Raw genomic sequence first — 15252 nt, forward strand, 5'->3', positions numbered from 1 at the left:
TGCTTCTACCCATTTGCTAAACATGCATACTATCACCAACACATGTTTTCCCTTGACAAGGAAGCAATTCAATAAAATCCATTTGTAATGCTTCAAAGGGAAATTCAGGTGGACAGAAATGTCAGTTTGGGTCTCCCTCACTCTTCCCAGTGTTAAAGAACGCACATACTAAACAGTTTTTCCAAAAAGCAATCATGGCTGGTCTTAGCTTAGTGTTACGCCACACTGTAGTGAGCAACTTGTACATTCCCTCTGCACCTGCATGAGTCGAGCCTTGAGCATAGGACAACATCAAAGATAAATACATGTGGTAATTTCCATTTTCTCTCATCTTGCATGTCTAGCCAACAACCATCTACATAATTCCCAGTTTGTTTCCATTCCTTCATTACTGCCTATAGTGTTGTCGAATGTCGCAGTGTATTCTTTTCTTGCGTGGCAGACATAAATGTTAGTTGACCTGTCTTTAAGACACCGTCAGTCTGGGTATACCTTAGCTCAAGATTTCTGTGTGATATCTGGGTAATCTTTAGTAAAAGACGGTAACTCCATTCTGTTCCAGGCTACGTGGACCTGGTGTGTGAGATTATCAGTATCAAACCCAGGCACTTCTCTCATAGGATACATTTCAGTTGCCATGGACTTTTTTTGGGGCATTTATGATCCAAAATAGGAATTTTGACAGCTTTTGGACAGGAGTCTGAATCACGTTTACACTTCTGGATTGCTTGCTCTATGTCCTTATAATCGCCTGGTAGGAGGTACACTTCGCGTTGCTGGGGCACGTATACTTTGACTTGTTCTACTCCTTCTACCCTGTTTTTGATCCATACTTACACTAACCTTTCAGTGGTTTGCGTGTCATGAGTTGTAATCCTGTGGGCAAACAGGACAACAAATGCTTCATCCATACCTCTGCCTTCTTGTCACAAAGTCCTCATATTTATACATATGGACCAGGATATTACATAACCATAAAAAGGAGCACAGTGAACAGAATACGCACAAGACAGTCTTAGCGCACAGTTGTCGGTCAGCCACCTGGTTTGTCGCTTCACAGTTATGTGCATCAGCAAGCTAGGCCAACAGAATTAGGCCATGGAGTCTATTCCTGTTTTCCCACGACACACTGAAAGTAGTAATGCACATTATGCTCGAGCTAGATTCACACTATCCGCATAATTTTATAGAATACAAAATAAAAAGGATCAGGCTATCCACCCTCACCTGATTGCCATTCTGTCACACAGTGTATAACATGCCACAGTTCCAAATGAAATTCACCAAAAGCGACTAGCCTTATACCATCCTACATCCCCACAGGACACCTGGTGGAAATTATACCACACATGCAGAATACAAGGGTGTTCAGGTGAGAAATGTACGCACAAGAAAAACTAGCAAAGCCTCACATATTTAAAATAATATCATGCAGACTTGTGGCTCTGTAATTAGTTTTCTTCCAACTCCAGCAGCGTTGCACAACACATTACCCTTTTATAAATCACAAGAGTAGGCAACCCCATTAGATCAAATTACAGTCTGAGAAAACCCAACGCCAGTCTCTTTGGAAGTCTAAACAGCCGCAAAATGTTACCATGCACCATTTCCAGAGCTTTATTATATTTAGCAGCCCATATTTCTGCACCATGCAGCAAGCTAGACAACATGTTAGATTTGAACAAAATAATCTTAATTGAGACGCCACCCTGTTTCCCAATAAACTTACTGATGGCATATACTTGCTGCATAGTCTTGTTTTTTGCATAGACCCAATGTTGTGTCCAATTCAATTTTTCATCCACAAGTATCCCTAGATATGTGTAAACAGATACATGTTGTTTAACCACCACACGTTTCCGTTTAGGTTTATTGACAAGTGAACATTTTTTGGTGGATTTCTCTGTGTTGATGCTTAATCCATTTTCCAGGGCATAGCAGTCCAAAGCCTCTAATGGGTTTGCAAACCATATGGGGTGTAGTCAAGAAGCAGAAGACGTCAGCATATCCCAGGCAGCCCACTATCAGATCACCATATTGGACTTGACATGCTGCCGGGGTAGATGCCACTTCATTCAAATCAGCTGGGTACAACTTGAAGAGTGTCAGGGCCAAGAAACGTCCCTGTTTTACTCCTCTCTTAGTGGGTACCCAATCTGTAACCTTGCCCCACCCATGCACATGTATTCTCACCCTACTGTCTGTGTACAAAGGTTGATTCATAGATAACAAGCCAGCAGGTATATGCCATGAGGCAAGTGTTCGCCAGCAGGTATATGCTATGAGGCAAGTGTTCGCCACAGCAGACTCCTAATAATAGTGTCAAAAGCAGTACTGAAGTCTATGAACACACAATACACCAGCAATTTCCGTTTCTGCCAAGTATATTCTACTAGTGACACAAGGGTGATGAAGTTGTGGACCGTATACGAAAGCCACACTTGGCTGCAGGGCAAGACATTACATGCCTCGATCCATGTTCTTAATTCTTCTAGAAGCACGTGTGAAAACAGTTTGGCATCGCCAGAAGGTAATAGTTGCATGGGTCACTCCAACATCCCTTTATAAACACAGGCAGAATTGTGCTGTCTTTCAAAGAAGCAAGCACAATTCCGGTCCTGCCAATACAATCAAAGAAACTATACAAAGCCATGGCACATAATATCAGATTATGCTTAATAAGGACATTACAAGTCCCGTCTGGGTCAGCAGCACGTGATGTTTTTAAATTCCTTATCAGTTTCACTATACTGTCCACACTTATCCTACATCTCCAAGTTGCCACAGCATTAGTTCCTATGTCATCACCAACCGTTAACCCCAATTTAGAAGAGATGAACTTCCTCCACTCACCTCCATCTATACTATTAAGTGGTAGAACTCTTTTTTTAACCATTAATTATATCCCACAATGCCCTGGTATCATCATGCATGGCTCAGCGAGTCACTTGCTTATTTCTAGAACTCCTCAACCCTTTTGTAAAATCATGTTTTGAGGTTTTAATTTCAGCAGCTAGGTCTCTCCCATCAGTGTTATTGTGGGCAGCTCTAAAGACACATTTAAGTGCATGAACACAGCTGCTTTTTAGCCACCTGTATTTCCTGATCATGGCTACCGTATCTACGTAGATTGAGGTTACATATCCCTCTCTGGTCTTATATTGTCTCTTACCTAATACATCATCATCATCGATTGATTTTATCATAAACTAAAAATGTGTAATCATCCTTACCTCCTTCATTCCCTGTCTACTAGATAAATTCGTAATAAAAATTCAAAGTGCATTTTCGGCCCTAGGATAAGATGCTTACGGCTTCACTGAATTCCATTCAATTCCATTTAGGCCCTCATATGCAATACCATTCTTATCATATACTACATTTTTTATCTTGATATTTAGTAGGACACAAAGTGTTAAGTGATCACTTTCTTTCCTACCTAGCAGAGCCAGATCAGACTGTGGCTGCAGTGTTTACAAAGATATAATCCATGGGGCTTACACTTTTCCTATTCGATTGTGTATAAGCTTTATGCCCAGCTCGATCACAATGTCCATTTAACATTAGAGGTTTGTGGGTGTAAATAGTTTTAAAACGTGCAATACCTTTACACTTACTGTGTGAATCAAGAAGAAGTTCAGTCAGTCTACTTTCTTCAAAATGATCCACCCCCGATTGAATTTTGGCATTAAAATTCCCTGCCAAAAACACCAGAGTGCGATCACTCACCTTCATCAGCAATCTATTGAGCACTTTCCTATTAAATGCACGACATCCTACATCCGGTGGATCATTAATGTTTACAATTAACCATTCTGGTATATCCTTTTGCCCCGTGGCTATTAAAGTTGCAAGTATACTTTAAGATATTAATAAAGTGGCCTTAATAGTCCACGGATGCTTCATGGATACCAGAAGACCACCCTTTGGCCATCCTTTAGGGTATTTTACCGCAGTGCCCTGGATGGTGGATCTCCTATCAATTTTGATTGAATCCACCAGTCAGGACTCCTGTAGCATCAAAATACCAAGCAGATCAGCATACTCTAACAGGCCACCCTCATCAGAGAGGTTGGGAAAAACCTTTTGTATTTCGCAAACCCAACATTAGCACCTCATCAGGATCCAATTAAAAAGTGCCCTTGAACGATCTTGGGTAGCCATTACCAACAGCCATCCGCCCTTTACTTTAATCAATTTATAATGCACACCAGTAACCCGGAGGCTTAAGGGCGCAGACAAATAAAAAACATAAGAGGCAAAACATAATAAATGCTAACAGCAGAGCAATACAAAGTCTAAACCCATACAATAGGAACCAGGAGTACCCCCACCCAGACAGTTTGACCATTGGCTAAACAGTAGAGTTTTCCATTTTTTTTCTATACACTGCAGTTGATGTCAGGGCTCGTAGTTCAGGGGGCAGTGCATTCCAAGCCTTTGGTGCTGCAGAGAAAAAAGCACCTTTCAGGACCTGCATGCCAGTATTTCAAGCTGACTGGTATTATTAGACTCAACACAGTTTAGGAGGCACTGTTTCACTAAAGTACAATGGGCTTGCACTGATTAGGCACTTATGGGTCATCAATAGTAGAAGAAAAGGTATCATCGCTTCAATGGGCAGCCAGTGCAAACCCGGTCTTGCAATTGAGACATGATCTCTCCTTTTGAGGCCCATGATAACCCTCACCACACTATTGTGTATGATTTTCAGTCTTGTGCAAACTGATTTGGTTATTCCCACAAGTAGGCTACTGCAGTCGTCAATTTTCAAACCCATAATAGCACCATGTAGTGTCTAACAATTGCACGTGAGATATAGGGAAGTAGTTGCGCCAGCAATTTAATATAATAAGCTGTAGAAGAAAATTAACTAACTTGGACCCGCATATTAAGATTTCGGTCCAAATTGACTCCAAGCGTTTTGACCTTTGTGTCTTGATGCTGCAGCCAGCCACTGAGAATTATTAGTGCCAAACCATTACGCACCATCCAGGTTCGAATAGGTTCATACACTTTATTCACTGCTCTTTCAGTCTCAGCGTGAATCCCAGATAGTGGACGACACATTGCTCGTCGGCATAATTCGTGAAGCCAATATTATTTTTTTCTAGCAAATTAAAAAAGGAGACTGTGAAAATATTAACTAGTGAGTGGGATAAACATGCCCCCTGCGGCACGCCGTAATCAATGCTTGCTGATTGAGCCACTGCTTCCTTACTGCATACCCTACACCATAGATTGCTCAAGAATGAACCAATCCAGGATGCGGCTTTGCCAGAAAAAGGTGCAACCTCCTACAATTTGGTGATCAACAATGCATTGTCAACCAGATCAAAAGCCGCAGACAGGTCCAACAACATGAACACAGTTTGCCCTTTATCCAGAAACTGAAGTAATCTGGATTTCAGATCAAGTAATGCGGTTTCGGTGGCATGCCCTTGCCTAAAACGTGATTGTCATTTATTTAAAATCACATGTTTTAGATATGCTGAAATTTGAATGCCACCGATCTAAAATGTTTAAAAGGAATAGCATGTTCGTAATAGGCCTGTAGTTTGTTGGTGTGGTGGTAAACCCCCACTTTTATAATGGAGGGGCAAGTTAGAGATTATGGTTTCCTACAGGGGTACTCACAGTTTCGTTGTGGTCCTTTCTTCACTCTACACTGGAGAGACATGATCATGTTTTCCGCCCTCCCCCTGATAAGGGTATGATGTGTGTGTTGGAGGGGAGTCTTTCACTGGTCACCTGAATTGTTTAAATGGGTTCCCTACATTGACCATAATTCCTAGAGACTGCAACTGGATTTATATTGGTTTCACCTGAATTGAATGGCAATCCCAGATGAGTATTGCAGATACAAAAGCGCAAGAAGAAAATCAACCCTGTGAACTATTGAGCAGCAAATTGGGATTTAACCCTGTGAATTTTTGGGACATTTGGAGGAGCACAACAGTGCAAAAAGGGAATCAACCCTGAACTATTGGGCAGTAATTGGGATTTAACCCTGCAATTGTTTTTGGACACTTGTTCAGGTAATATATTGGCCAGGAATTGGAGTGCGCACCTCGCCCCTGCTTTAAGCATCAACAATAGCCTCAGCTGGCTTGAGTTCATTGATTTTATTAATCATCTGCAGTAGCCAGGGATCCAGAGCTTGTGGAGTCTGTTTTTTCAGATTTCTAGAAATTGTACTAATCTTTTGTATAGCTTTGGGCTTTGTAGCCCTTTCACAAGCTACTGTAAAGTACACAACAGAAATTATCCGACCACGGGCATGACAGGGCCTCCAAGTCTGTTTTGACATTATGTAGGGCTACACAGTCTAGGGTATTTCCCATTGTGTGCATGGGTGATTCTATTAAATCGCTGAAAACCCAAACTGTCTAGTGAGTCGTCCAAAAAACTGGCTGTAGTATCGGAACTATTGCCTAATCATAAATCAAATACACTTAAGACAATTGCCTTGGTATTTGGTTTAGGACTGGGTAGAAGGATATTACAAAGGTGCATTGGAGGTCCATTTACCAAAGTAATTTCAGCATCAGTTCTGATTTCTACCTGCATAATTTTGTTCCCATCAATAGTTGGTACTACAACTTCCCAAACCTCATATGGATTTATATAAAGCCCCCCGCCCCCACACCTCTACCCCGACATCTATCCTGATGCAAAATGTTATAATCATGCGGAATAGCTAGTGCAAAGGTAGGTCCTGCTGCTCATCACACCAGGTCTCAGCCAGTGCGCGACTGTCAACATATTGATCAGTAATATACGTTGCAACATCTAGCGCATGTTTTAATAGGGATCCCGTATTCAATAATATTTTAAGCCCTGTATCATATTGTCTTGACACAATGATCAGTAACCTCTAATGGGGTGTGCAATTGCAATCCATTACCTAAATGATTCATTTTTAAGATATATCTAGCTGGCTCAGAAATTGCCATATTCTGAGGAGTTACCACATCTCCAATTTTCTACATTCATCGAAATGTCTTTATACCTTGTCATGTCCAAGTTATCACTCAACTCCGATTAGGGTTTCTTTCTTCAGCCTCTTCTAGACTTCTACCACTCCCGTTCCACTCAAGCCAACGCTGACCATATATCCTATTAATAATATCCTTCCTCAACTATCAAAATTTCTCCCTTGGTAACTTTACCACTGAGCATCGACATCCTCTTGTAAAGAGAACATCTTCGAAAAGTAGTATGAATTCCGATATCCCACCCAAAATAAACCATATGTTCGAAGTTGGCCGTCTCTCTTCTTCAACTTGATCCACTACTTATATGTCTTCTGTGGTAATAACTGTAAACTCTGTAGCACCCTTAACACTGTTCGCCTATTTAGCGGTGGACGTTTATCAATTTGGGATACAGCTTGCATTTGCGGGGCACCATCAGTCCCCCTATTATCATTGTAAAGACATTGACCATGAATTCTACCGTCGCTACCTGCACTTTACTAACAGTCTGATGTAGCATCTTTACAACTAATCAGGTTGGACTGTTCTACTGGACAGCATATACTCAATATTTTCGAGTATCTCATTCTGTATACCCACATTCCCCTCATGCTTCTTTTTTCTTGCAGCCCTCTTACTCCCTCTAATTTTCCGCTCACACTGCCCGTTTCCTTCCTTTTGATGAATGAGGTATGTTCTTACATCTCCATGGGCCATTTTATTTTCCTCACGAGTTGTGTGGTGAGCATTCATCAATGCTCAATGAGACATTAACCGCACTTCTACTGGTTTTTATCTCCTTTCTGCTACTCTCACTTGATAGTTAATGTTAGAGTCTCATCAACACGCCATACTTCTTCATAGGTATTTACCACCTGCTCATTCAGATACATCGCACTTGAATATAATGGAGGAGACATGCATTTGTCCCCACTCCTTTTGCACCTTCCATACATCGCTGATTGATAAATCACTTTCTTCTTCCGCCTACCAGTACATGATGAGACTCCCCCTTTTCTAATGTGCCATTTGTCACCACTTAATTAATATTTACATGAAGGGCTTGTTTAGCAACAGTTACAACTTCCTTGATATTACCCACTGCGTGATTGTCCACTTCTAATATTACAAGATTATCTCTAATATCATTATCTGGACTACCTCGCCACATTTCATGTGCCTTGATCTTCAAGGGCTCTTGCCTCTCGAATTACAATGTTTTCAATAGTACTGATTGCAGGTCCAATTTAAGCCCCAAAGCACTGCATTTGCCCATCAGAGCAATTGAAGAGTTCTCCAATACTGGAAACATTGCAACCGGGGATGTTTGTTTGATTTATAGAGCGCACCACACCCTGGGTTATTTGCTGTGTGCATTTTCTAAAATACTCTCATGACCCCTACTCTCATTCATCTCCCGTTCTTGATTGTCTGCCAGCATTAAGGGAGTTGGTGAGGTCATGGTGCTGCATGTATATTTAATATATCAACTAGCACCTGCATCGCTTCACCAACCATATCAGCGATTGCCTCCACTAATGGATGTGTTCTCCGGAAACGTCCAAAACGACGGTGTTAAAAATCCTGAATGGGAGATTTGGCTGAATTCCGTCTCTTTGAAAATTCCCAACAGCCGAAAAGTTCGACTAAATTCCCTATTCGGGGGCAAGGGCGTCACCCGCACTCTTGTTCACTATACTGTGAGTGGGGGTTGCAGGGGTGTCCCCCGCAGCCGGTCCCGTAAGAAGAGAAAAAAAAAGAAAATTTAAAAAAAAAAAAGGAAAAAAAGGGAAAGTACCATGTGGCGCCGGTTCCCGATCACGGAAGTGAAAGGGAACAGGTGTTGCAGGCACACAGCGAAGTGTTCCGGTGCAAGGTAAAATGGTGGTGTGGGGGCAAGGGCAAAGGCTGTAATGTTCAGGGGAGAGAAGACCAAAAGTTATTTTCTGAAAAATGTCTGTCTTTTCTCCCTCGAACATTTAAGTCACAGGCTTCCAAGCCCAATCCCTGTTCGCCTCCCTTCACATGCCAAATTTACATTTATTTCCCCATTTATCCTCAACACCTCCTCCCCTACCACCAAAGGTCCAAAAGTTCCTAGTGTTAACCCGCCAGAAAATGCTACCTCTACCAAATTATCAATTTCATTTTGGGTAGGTAAAGGGGATGTAACAACTTCCTCAATCAGATTGAAGCTCAGGCAATTAAGGGAAGCAGACAATTCAGTAATTTAATCATTCTCATTCACTTCAGAGGGCACAGATGCTCCAACCTTTTAAGAGACTAAGTTGTTCATTTTTACCACTCGATTGTCTCCAGCTACGTGACCGAGCACACCTACCATCTTCTGCGGACAAAATCTTGGGTACCTCAATTTGTAGGCACATTATGGCACTGAAATATACTCCACTGCTCTCAATAGTTCAGGGTCCTCAAAATCATTAATTGTATTCAATCTTCAGCCTGAGATGATAGGTCCTTCACGTCTGCCCAGTATGCCATTCCACGGGAGGGTGATGCGTGTCGTTTTCGCACCGCTTCTACGTGAACTTAGCTTTTATGCAAGGAGGCAGGCCTCTCAAAGGAAAGTCTGCAGTCACTGCACTGCCATCTGGATGTTGTAATCCTCAAATCAGCTACAAGCTTTTGTAGGTTTTAGCACTAGCGCCACCCTTAACTTCCAGAGCAGGGAAATAAAGTTTCAGAAACACAACTATCCACATCATTTTATAGAATACAAAATAAAAAAGGATCAGGCTATACCCACCCTCACCAGATGACCATTCTGTCACAGTGTATAACATCCCACAGTCCATTCATCAAAAGCAACTGTCATACCATCCTACATTCCCGTTGACACCTGGTTGCAATGATACCACACATGTGAAATGCAAGAAAGTTAAGGTCAGAAATGTACGATAAAAAAAATAAATAAATAAAAAAAAACTAAAATAGCAAAGCCTCACACTTGTAAAGAAATATCAAAAGACTTCACTGATGCTGCCCCTGTAATGACCACTGATTCGTCAAATAAGTCTTCAGTATGTAAAGTTGAAAAGTCACAAATGTAGATTTTTTTTAAAAATCAACACCAAACATTGCAACTAGCTGCATGCACATTGTCAAAATGTTTGTATTTCCCAAATGCCTCTATCCATTAGAAAAAACCTTTTTGGGTTCTGCATGGTCAACCGTGAGAATGTGCTGCTGCAGAGACCCTTCAGTTTACAACTGTTTCACCAAAAACTACTAAATAAATAATTCCCGATTTCGAAGACAGCAGCTCTCAACTGAACATAAACTAAGTCCTGCATGGTTCATGTACCGCACCCACTCTCAACAGCCTGTTCACCAAGCCTCTCTTTGACCTACTGGATACACTCGGCATAGTCTACACAAACTATGCCGACAACACTCAAGTCCTCCTCCCCCTCACTGGCGATTATGACAAAGATACTGAATCCCTCTCCCAGATATATGCCATCATTCAAACCTGGATGGCAATCAATGGGCCCCAAGGAAACCCTCTCCAAACTTTACCAAAAACACTCTCAGTTCACCATCGACAATACAAACATCAGTTTCCACAGCAGTAAAGACCCTCAGAATCTACCTAGACTCCACACTCAATGACAAAACAGGTTAGCGCCATTTCATCTGCCTCCAAACTGATATATGCCATAAAGCCTTCCCTAACCTCCCAAAACTGCCTCCCCATCGCTAGGGCCACCATAGGAGCAAGGCTCGATTACTGCAATGCCCTTCTGGCAGGCACCTCTTCTAAAAACATAAGCAGGCTACAAACAGTTCAAAACAATGCGCTCCGCGCCGCCTTACAGATTCCCAAATTTGAACACAACACAGGCCAGACGAGACGCACACTGGCTCCGAGTTAAAGAAATCAACTTCAAAATACTCACCCTCACAGACAAGTGCATCGATCTCTCCGCTCCATCTTACCTATCAGAAACCATATCCAAGAATATCTACACGCCCCAAAAAGAGCCACCACGCCAACCAACTCTGCAAGGCCCTCATAAAAAGAGCCAAAGCCGGAGGCATCGGCTTCCCCTACATAGCGCCCAAACTCTGGCACGCCCTACCCAACACACAGAGCTGAACCCTCTCTACTCTCCTTTCGCAAATCCCTCAAAACCATCCTATTCACATAGCCCACTCCTCTCCCCTAGAGACCCTAGCCTCACACGGACTGCAACTCTGTACCCAAACTGAAAATGCAACTTCTATGTAATTATAAGCAAGAACCAAAATGTATAAATGTAATGTAACTAATAAGCTTTCCTCCAATGTAACCAGTAATGAATACATGTAACAGCGCCACGATGCCGAAGGGCTGCAGTGTGCTTTAGAAATGTGAATAAATAAATATGTCAGATTCATTTGTTTACAGGTAGAGAAACGTAACAGCACAAAACATCGCTCTGGAAACTTGTATACACAAAATGAATACCTAGCTGACCAAACCCCCCTCATCAACGTTTTTACTAAATTTAAAAAAAACAGAAAAGTACTTGATTTATGCCTCAGAAGTATCTAAGCTTATCTCTCAAACTGTCTCTTTCCACAACCATTCTTGACTACACACGTTTAATTTGTTCACTTCATGGGATCAATGGTTCTTTCTCTGATCCAACTCCATTCGATCATTAGCCTTGCACCTGGGAATGTAGGTCTAACTGCAAAAACACATTTCTCGTTTTGGGATCCAGGAAAAACGTAATTGTTGAAAACGCAGCCTGCAACCAGCCCACTTTGAAGTGGACAGTTCATGTCAATCTTTTTAAAGTTGTACATATTAGATGTGACTTAAGAGTGGACACGCAGGATGGATCGTTTTAAGGCAGATGTGTGAGACTAATCATTTAAAAAGGTGAAGGAGGGTTTGACGAATCATATCTACCCAACTCCTCCTGTTCCACTGCAGCATTTTGAAATGGTCTTGGGACACCATTAGCGTCAACAACCAATGTGACTTCTAAAGAGGTACATGTTAGATGTATCATTTTAGAGTGGAGTGGAAAAATTGATTTCAGGGATTGCAATAAAAGACTTGATAAACAGGAGCAAAAAACAGCTCTGGCATATCAGGCATACTCCAGTAAACAAGAGCTACCTCAGGGGGACGACTAGCTAGCACATAACCTGCAGAAAATGTTACATCCACATGAGATGCAAACTATACCCTTTTAGCCATTATATATGCTTTAAAAATCTTCTAAATGTGCCCTAATGTTCCAGTTTACACGATACCTGTACAAACAATTTACATACCTACATCAGAGGCACACAAGGCTGTATGCTCCTGACAAGAACACCTAGAAACTAACCCACAAGCAGAACTCAGCGTGCTTTCGGTCTGCACACTTGTTCAACACAACAGTAACGCTATCTTGCAGTTTCCCCTCTTTAAACACTTAACCTAACCCAATACCCACTATTTCAATGACAATAGTGCATGGTTTAAATTCACAAAAATTAACATTCTACAGAGTAAAAGGGCGTAAGTGCATACTGCAGGTCAAGACAGAGGTAAATAATTAGGCCATGTGGGTGTCTAAGGGGATGGGAGTATGCGTAACAGGCCAGAAAAGAGGCAACTTAATGGTGCTCTGCAGGTGCCTTTCTTCATGCGAGGGCTTCTGTGTCAAGGGAAGGCAAGGAATAAGCAGAGGGGATGGGTCAGCAATAGGCAGAGAAGGGCAATGCTGGAGTTGAAGAAATCGAATGTCAAAAGAAGGTATAAAATTACAAGGCAATCAAATGGCGCCCGCGTGGCCAAAACACGCAATTTAGTAGCTTTTGGAACCAGTGTCAAAACTATGCAAAAACAATACCCTAGAAATAATAAATCGTTTTGGGTGTAAATTATTTGGGGTGGGGGAGAAAAAAAAAAGTCCACCCCATCCTACTCCAGAAAAGCAGCACCCGCGCACACTTGTAATGCAAACAGCCGTTTACGGGTGAGGCAGTTGCATCCTTGCCCATGACAACGCTGTGCGAACATTTTGTACCTTGAGCCCCAACAACAGCTCTATATCTAGAAGAGCAGCCTTTAAAAATCGCATAAATACTGCACTCTCCAAGGAGCACTAGTAGCCGAGGACTGAGTGCTCAGAGAGCGCAATGGGCCAGAGAGCGCAAATTTGAGATTGCAGAGTTGCTGAAGTCATTTCCACAGTTCAAGATGCATCTCCCTGCCAAGAACCCACTTTGGGATTCAGAACGATGTTGAGATAATGACGTAATGGAGCTGCTTCAACAACAGGAGAAAATGAAAGAAAAATTGTTTTCAGAGTCCAGTGGTAGAAATGCGAGAAGACGAGGCTTTTTTACTGTTGTGCCTAGTACTGCTGATGAATGCCTTCTTATGCCCTTTGTGCCTTTTTCATGTTTGCTTTTACACGTTATGCACGATTTGCTATGCGTGACTTCAAGACAGTCTGTTCCCCTCAGTGACCGGCCTAACGAGGTCTCCACTGACTGCTTCCCAGACCAACACACTCAATTCTACATTCCAACACTCAACAAACGGGCCACCCACACATGACACTTGAAAACCCTTACCACAGCCCCAGGTAATGCATCCTACCAGAACGGGAACACAAGGCTCCCCGAGGATACAAATACCTCTCTGCTCTCGATACAGACGAAGAAACCGACTCACATGCAGAACTTAGGGTACTTCTGGCCTGCACATATCAATGCAATAGCAAAGCTATCTTACACCCCCACCCTCACCTACCTAGCGTACACTTTGATTTCAAATCTGACAGAGTGCCAATAGAACGTGAAAATGGCAGCTTTGTCTGGTTTATATCTCAATAACGTAACATTCTCAAATGCACATTTGTATGTTAGTTGGGCTAAGGAGTCAAAATGTGCTCCTGATGGCGTTAATCTAACATGGCTCTCCTATGCTAGAAGCATGTGCCAAGTAGGCTCAAGCAATGAAGATGTACATGTTGCAGAGATATTTTCTATGCTCTGTTCCACTGCATATCTTGATATCTGCCCCAGCCTTAGCACTACTCAAGAAACCTTTATTATCCCTTCTCGACCTTTCCTAGCTAGCCCTGCACAACACCCGAGGGGGCATAAAAGTATGGGGGAGGGCGCATGTAGAGCTACACAAGTAACCGATATGTGCTTACAGTGAAAGGCTTGGGTGAGCCTTCCGGCGGACAGGATGTAAATGGTACAATATTGGGTTTTATACTGTGAACCTGTCACTACCGGAGTAGTCTTTTTTTCCAAGTCGAGTGTTTTTTTTAGCTGGACACGTAAGAGTTTGTTAAAGGCTGGCAGGTTGAAGGCGTCTTTGGAGAACAGGGTTGTGAAGCTATATTACGTATTACAGATCGGAAGTGCATTTTAATGAGGTCAGGCCAGAGGAATAATTTTGTGGCAAAGCTTTTGGATGTCTATTTTAAAGGAGTCGGTCCCTTCTTATGCTCGCCAGGCTGGATCCTTCTGTTACAGAGGAACATATTAAAGAAGGACATGCTGAGTGAGCAGCTCATTTAAAGCGAACATAAGGACAAAGGATGCTTTCAATTGCGGTAAGCACACACGCCACACCTGCTCATCCTTCCCATTATATTTTTTCAGCAGCATCCTTCTGGTCCTCCTCCTAAGAGAAGTACACTTGATTCACTTCAATGTCTGTCCCTGTACTGCTATCCCTGCACTGCCCTCACCTGTACCCCAGGCTCCCCTCCCGTCCGGAACCCGTGACTTTTCTGCCTGTGGCGGGAGGGGGCGCTCAGGGGTCTGCCGCCTCCTCCTCCTCCTCACAAAGTTCCACTGTTGCCGGAGCGCTAAGCCCCCGACTGCAGCTCCTCCATCCGGGAACCGGCAACAACTTCCGGTCCTACTGCCGGGAGAAAGGCGTGAGAAGCAGACAGCCGAGAGCAGCGAGCGCCAGACACCAGCGAGAGGGGTTTGTGGTCCAGAGTGGCAAAAGCCAGACACCATCGAGAATATAATACGGGCCAGAGTGGCAAATCATCATCAGCCAGACACAAAAGGGAGGAGAGGTAATGGCCAGAGTTGTGTGAGCATTAGTCGAAACACCAGTAAACCCTGGCAGTGTATCTAGATAGAACTGCAAACTCGATACACAAGACAAGATAGTCAGAGAAGCGAAAATATCATACGCCATGTTTTGAATTGTGATTGGAATAACGTGTTAACAAAACCAAATTTGAACAGACCTGCCAAGGACAGTAGACAGAATTGCGCTCGGGAAAACATC

At 42.7% G+C, this 15252-nt stretch overlaps 1 protein-coding gene across 2 annotated transcripts in view; it reads right to left on the reverse strand.

The window, feature by feature from the left end:
* IKZF4 (IKAROS family zinc finger 4) overlaps positions 1-14914 on the reverse strand; it is a 331612-nt gene extending 316698 nt beyond the window's left edge. The window contains exon 1 of one of the 2 annotated variants that reach the window (XM_069653774.1): positions 14696-14914. The gene's annotated coding sequence lies outside the window, so the exon portion shown is untranslated. The remainder of the gene's footprint in view (positions 1-14695) is intronic. The other variant, XM_069653775.1, reaches the window with a different exon arrangement.
* Positions 14915-15252: the final 338 nt, after the last annotated feature.

The sequence above is a fragment of the Ambystoma mexicanum genome, chromosome 3q, assembly GCF_040938575.1.
Source record: "Ambystoma mexicanum isolate Mex_15411 chromosome 3q, UKY_AmexF1_1, whole genome shotgun sequence".
In the NCBI taxonomy this organism is placed as follows: Eukaryota; Metazoa; Chordata; class Amphibia; order Caudata; family Ambystomatidae; genus Ambystoma; species Ambystoma mexicanum.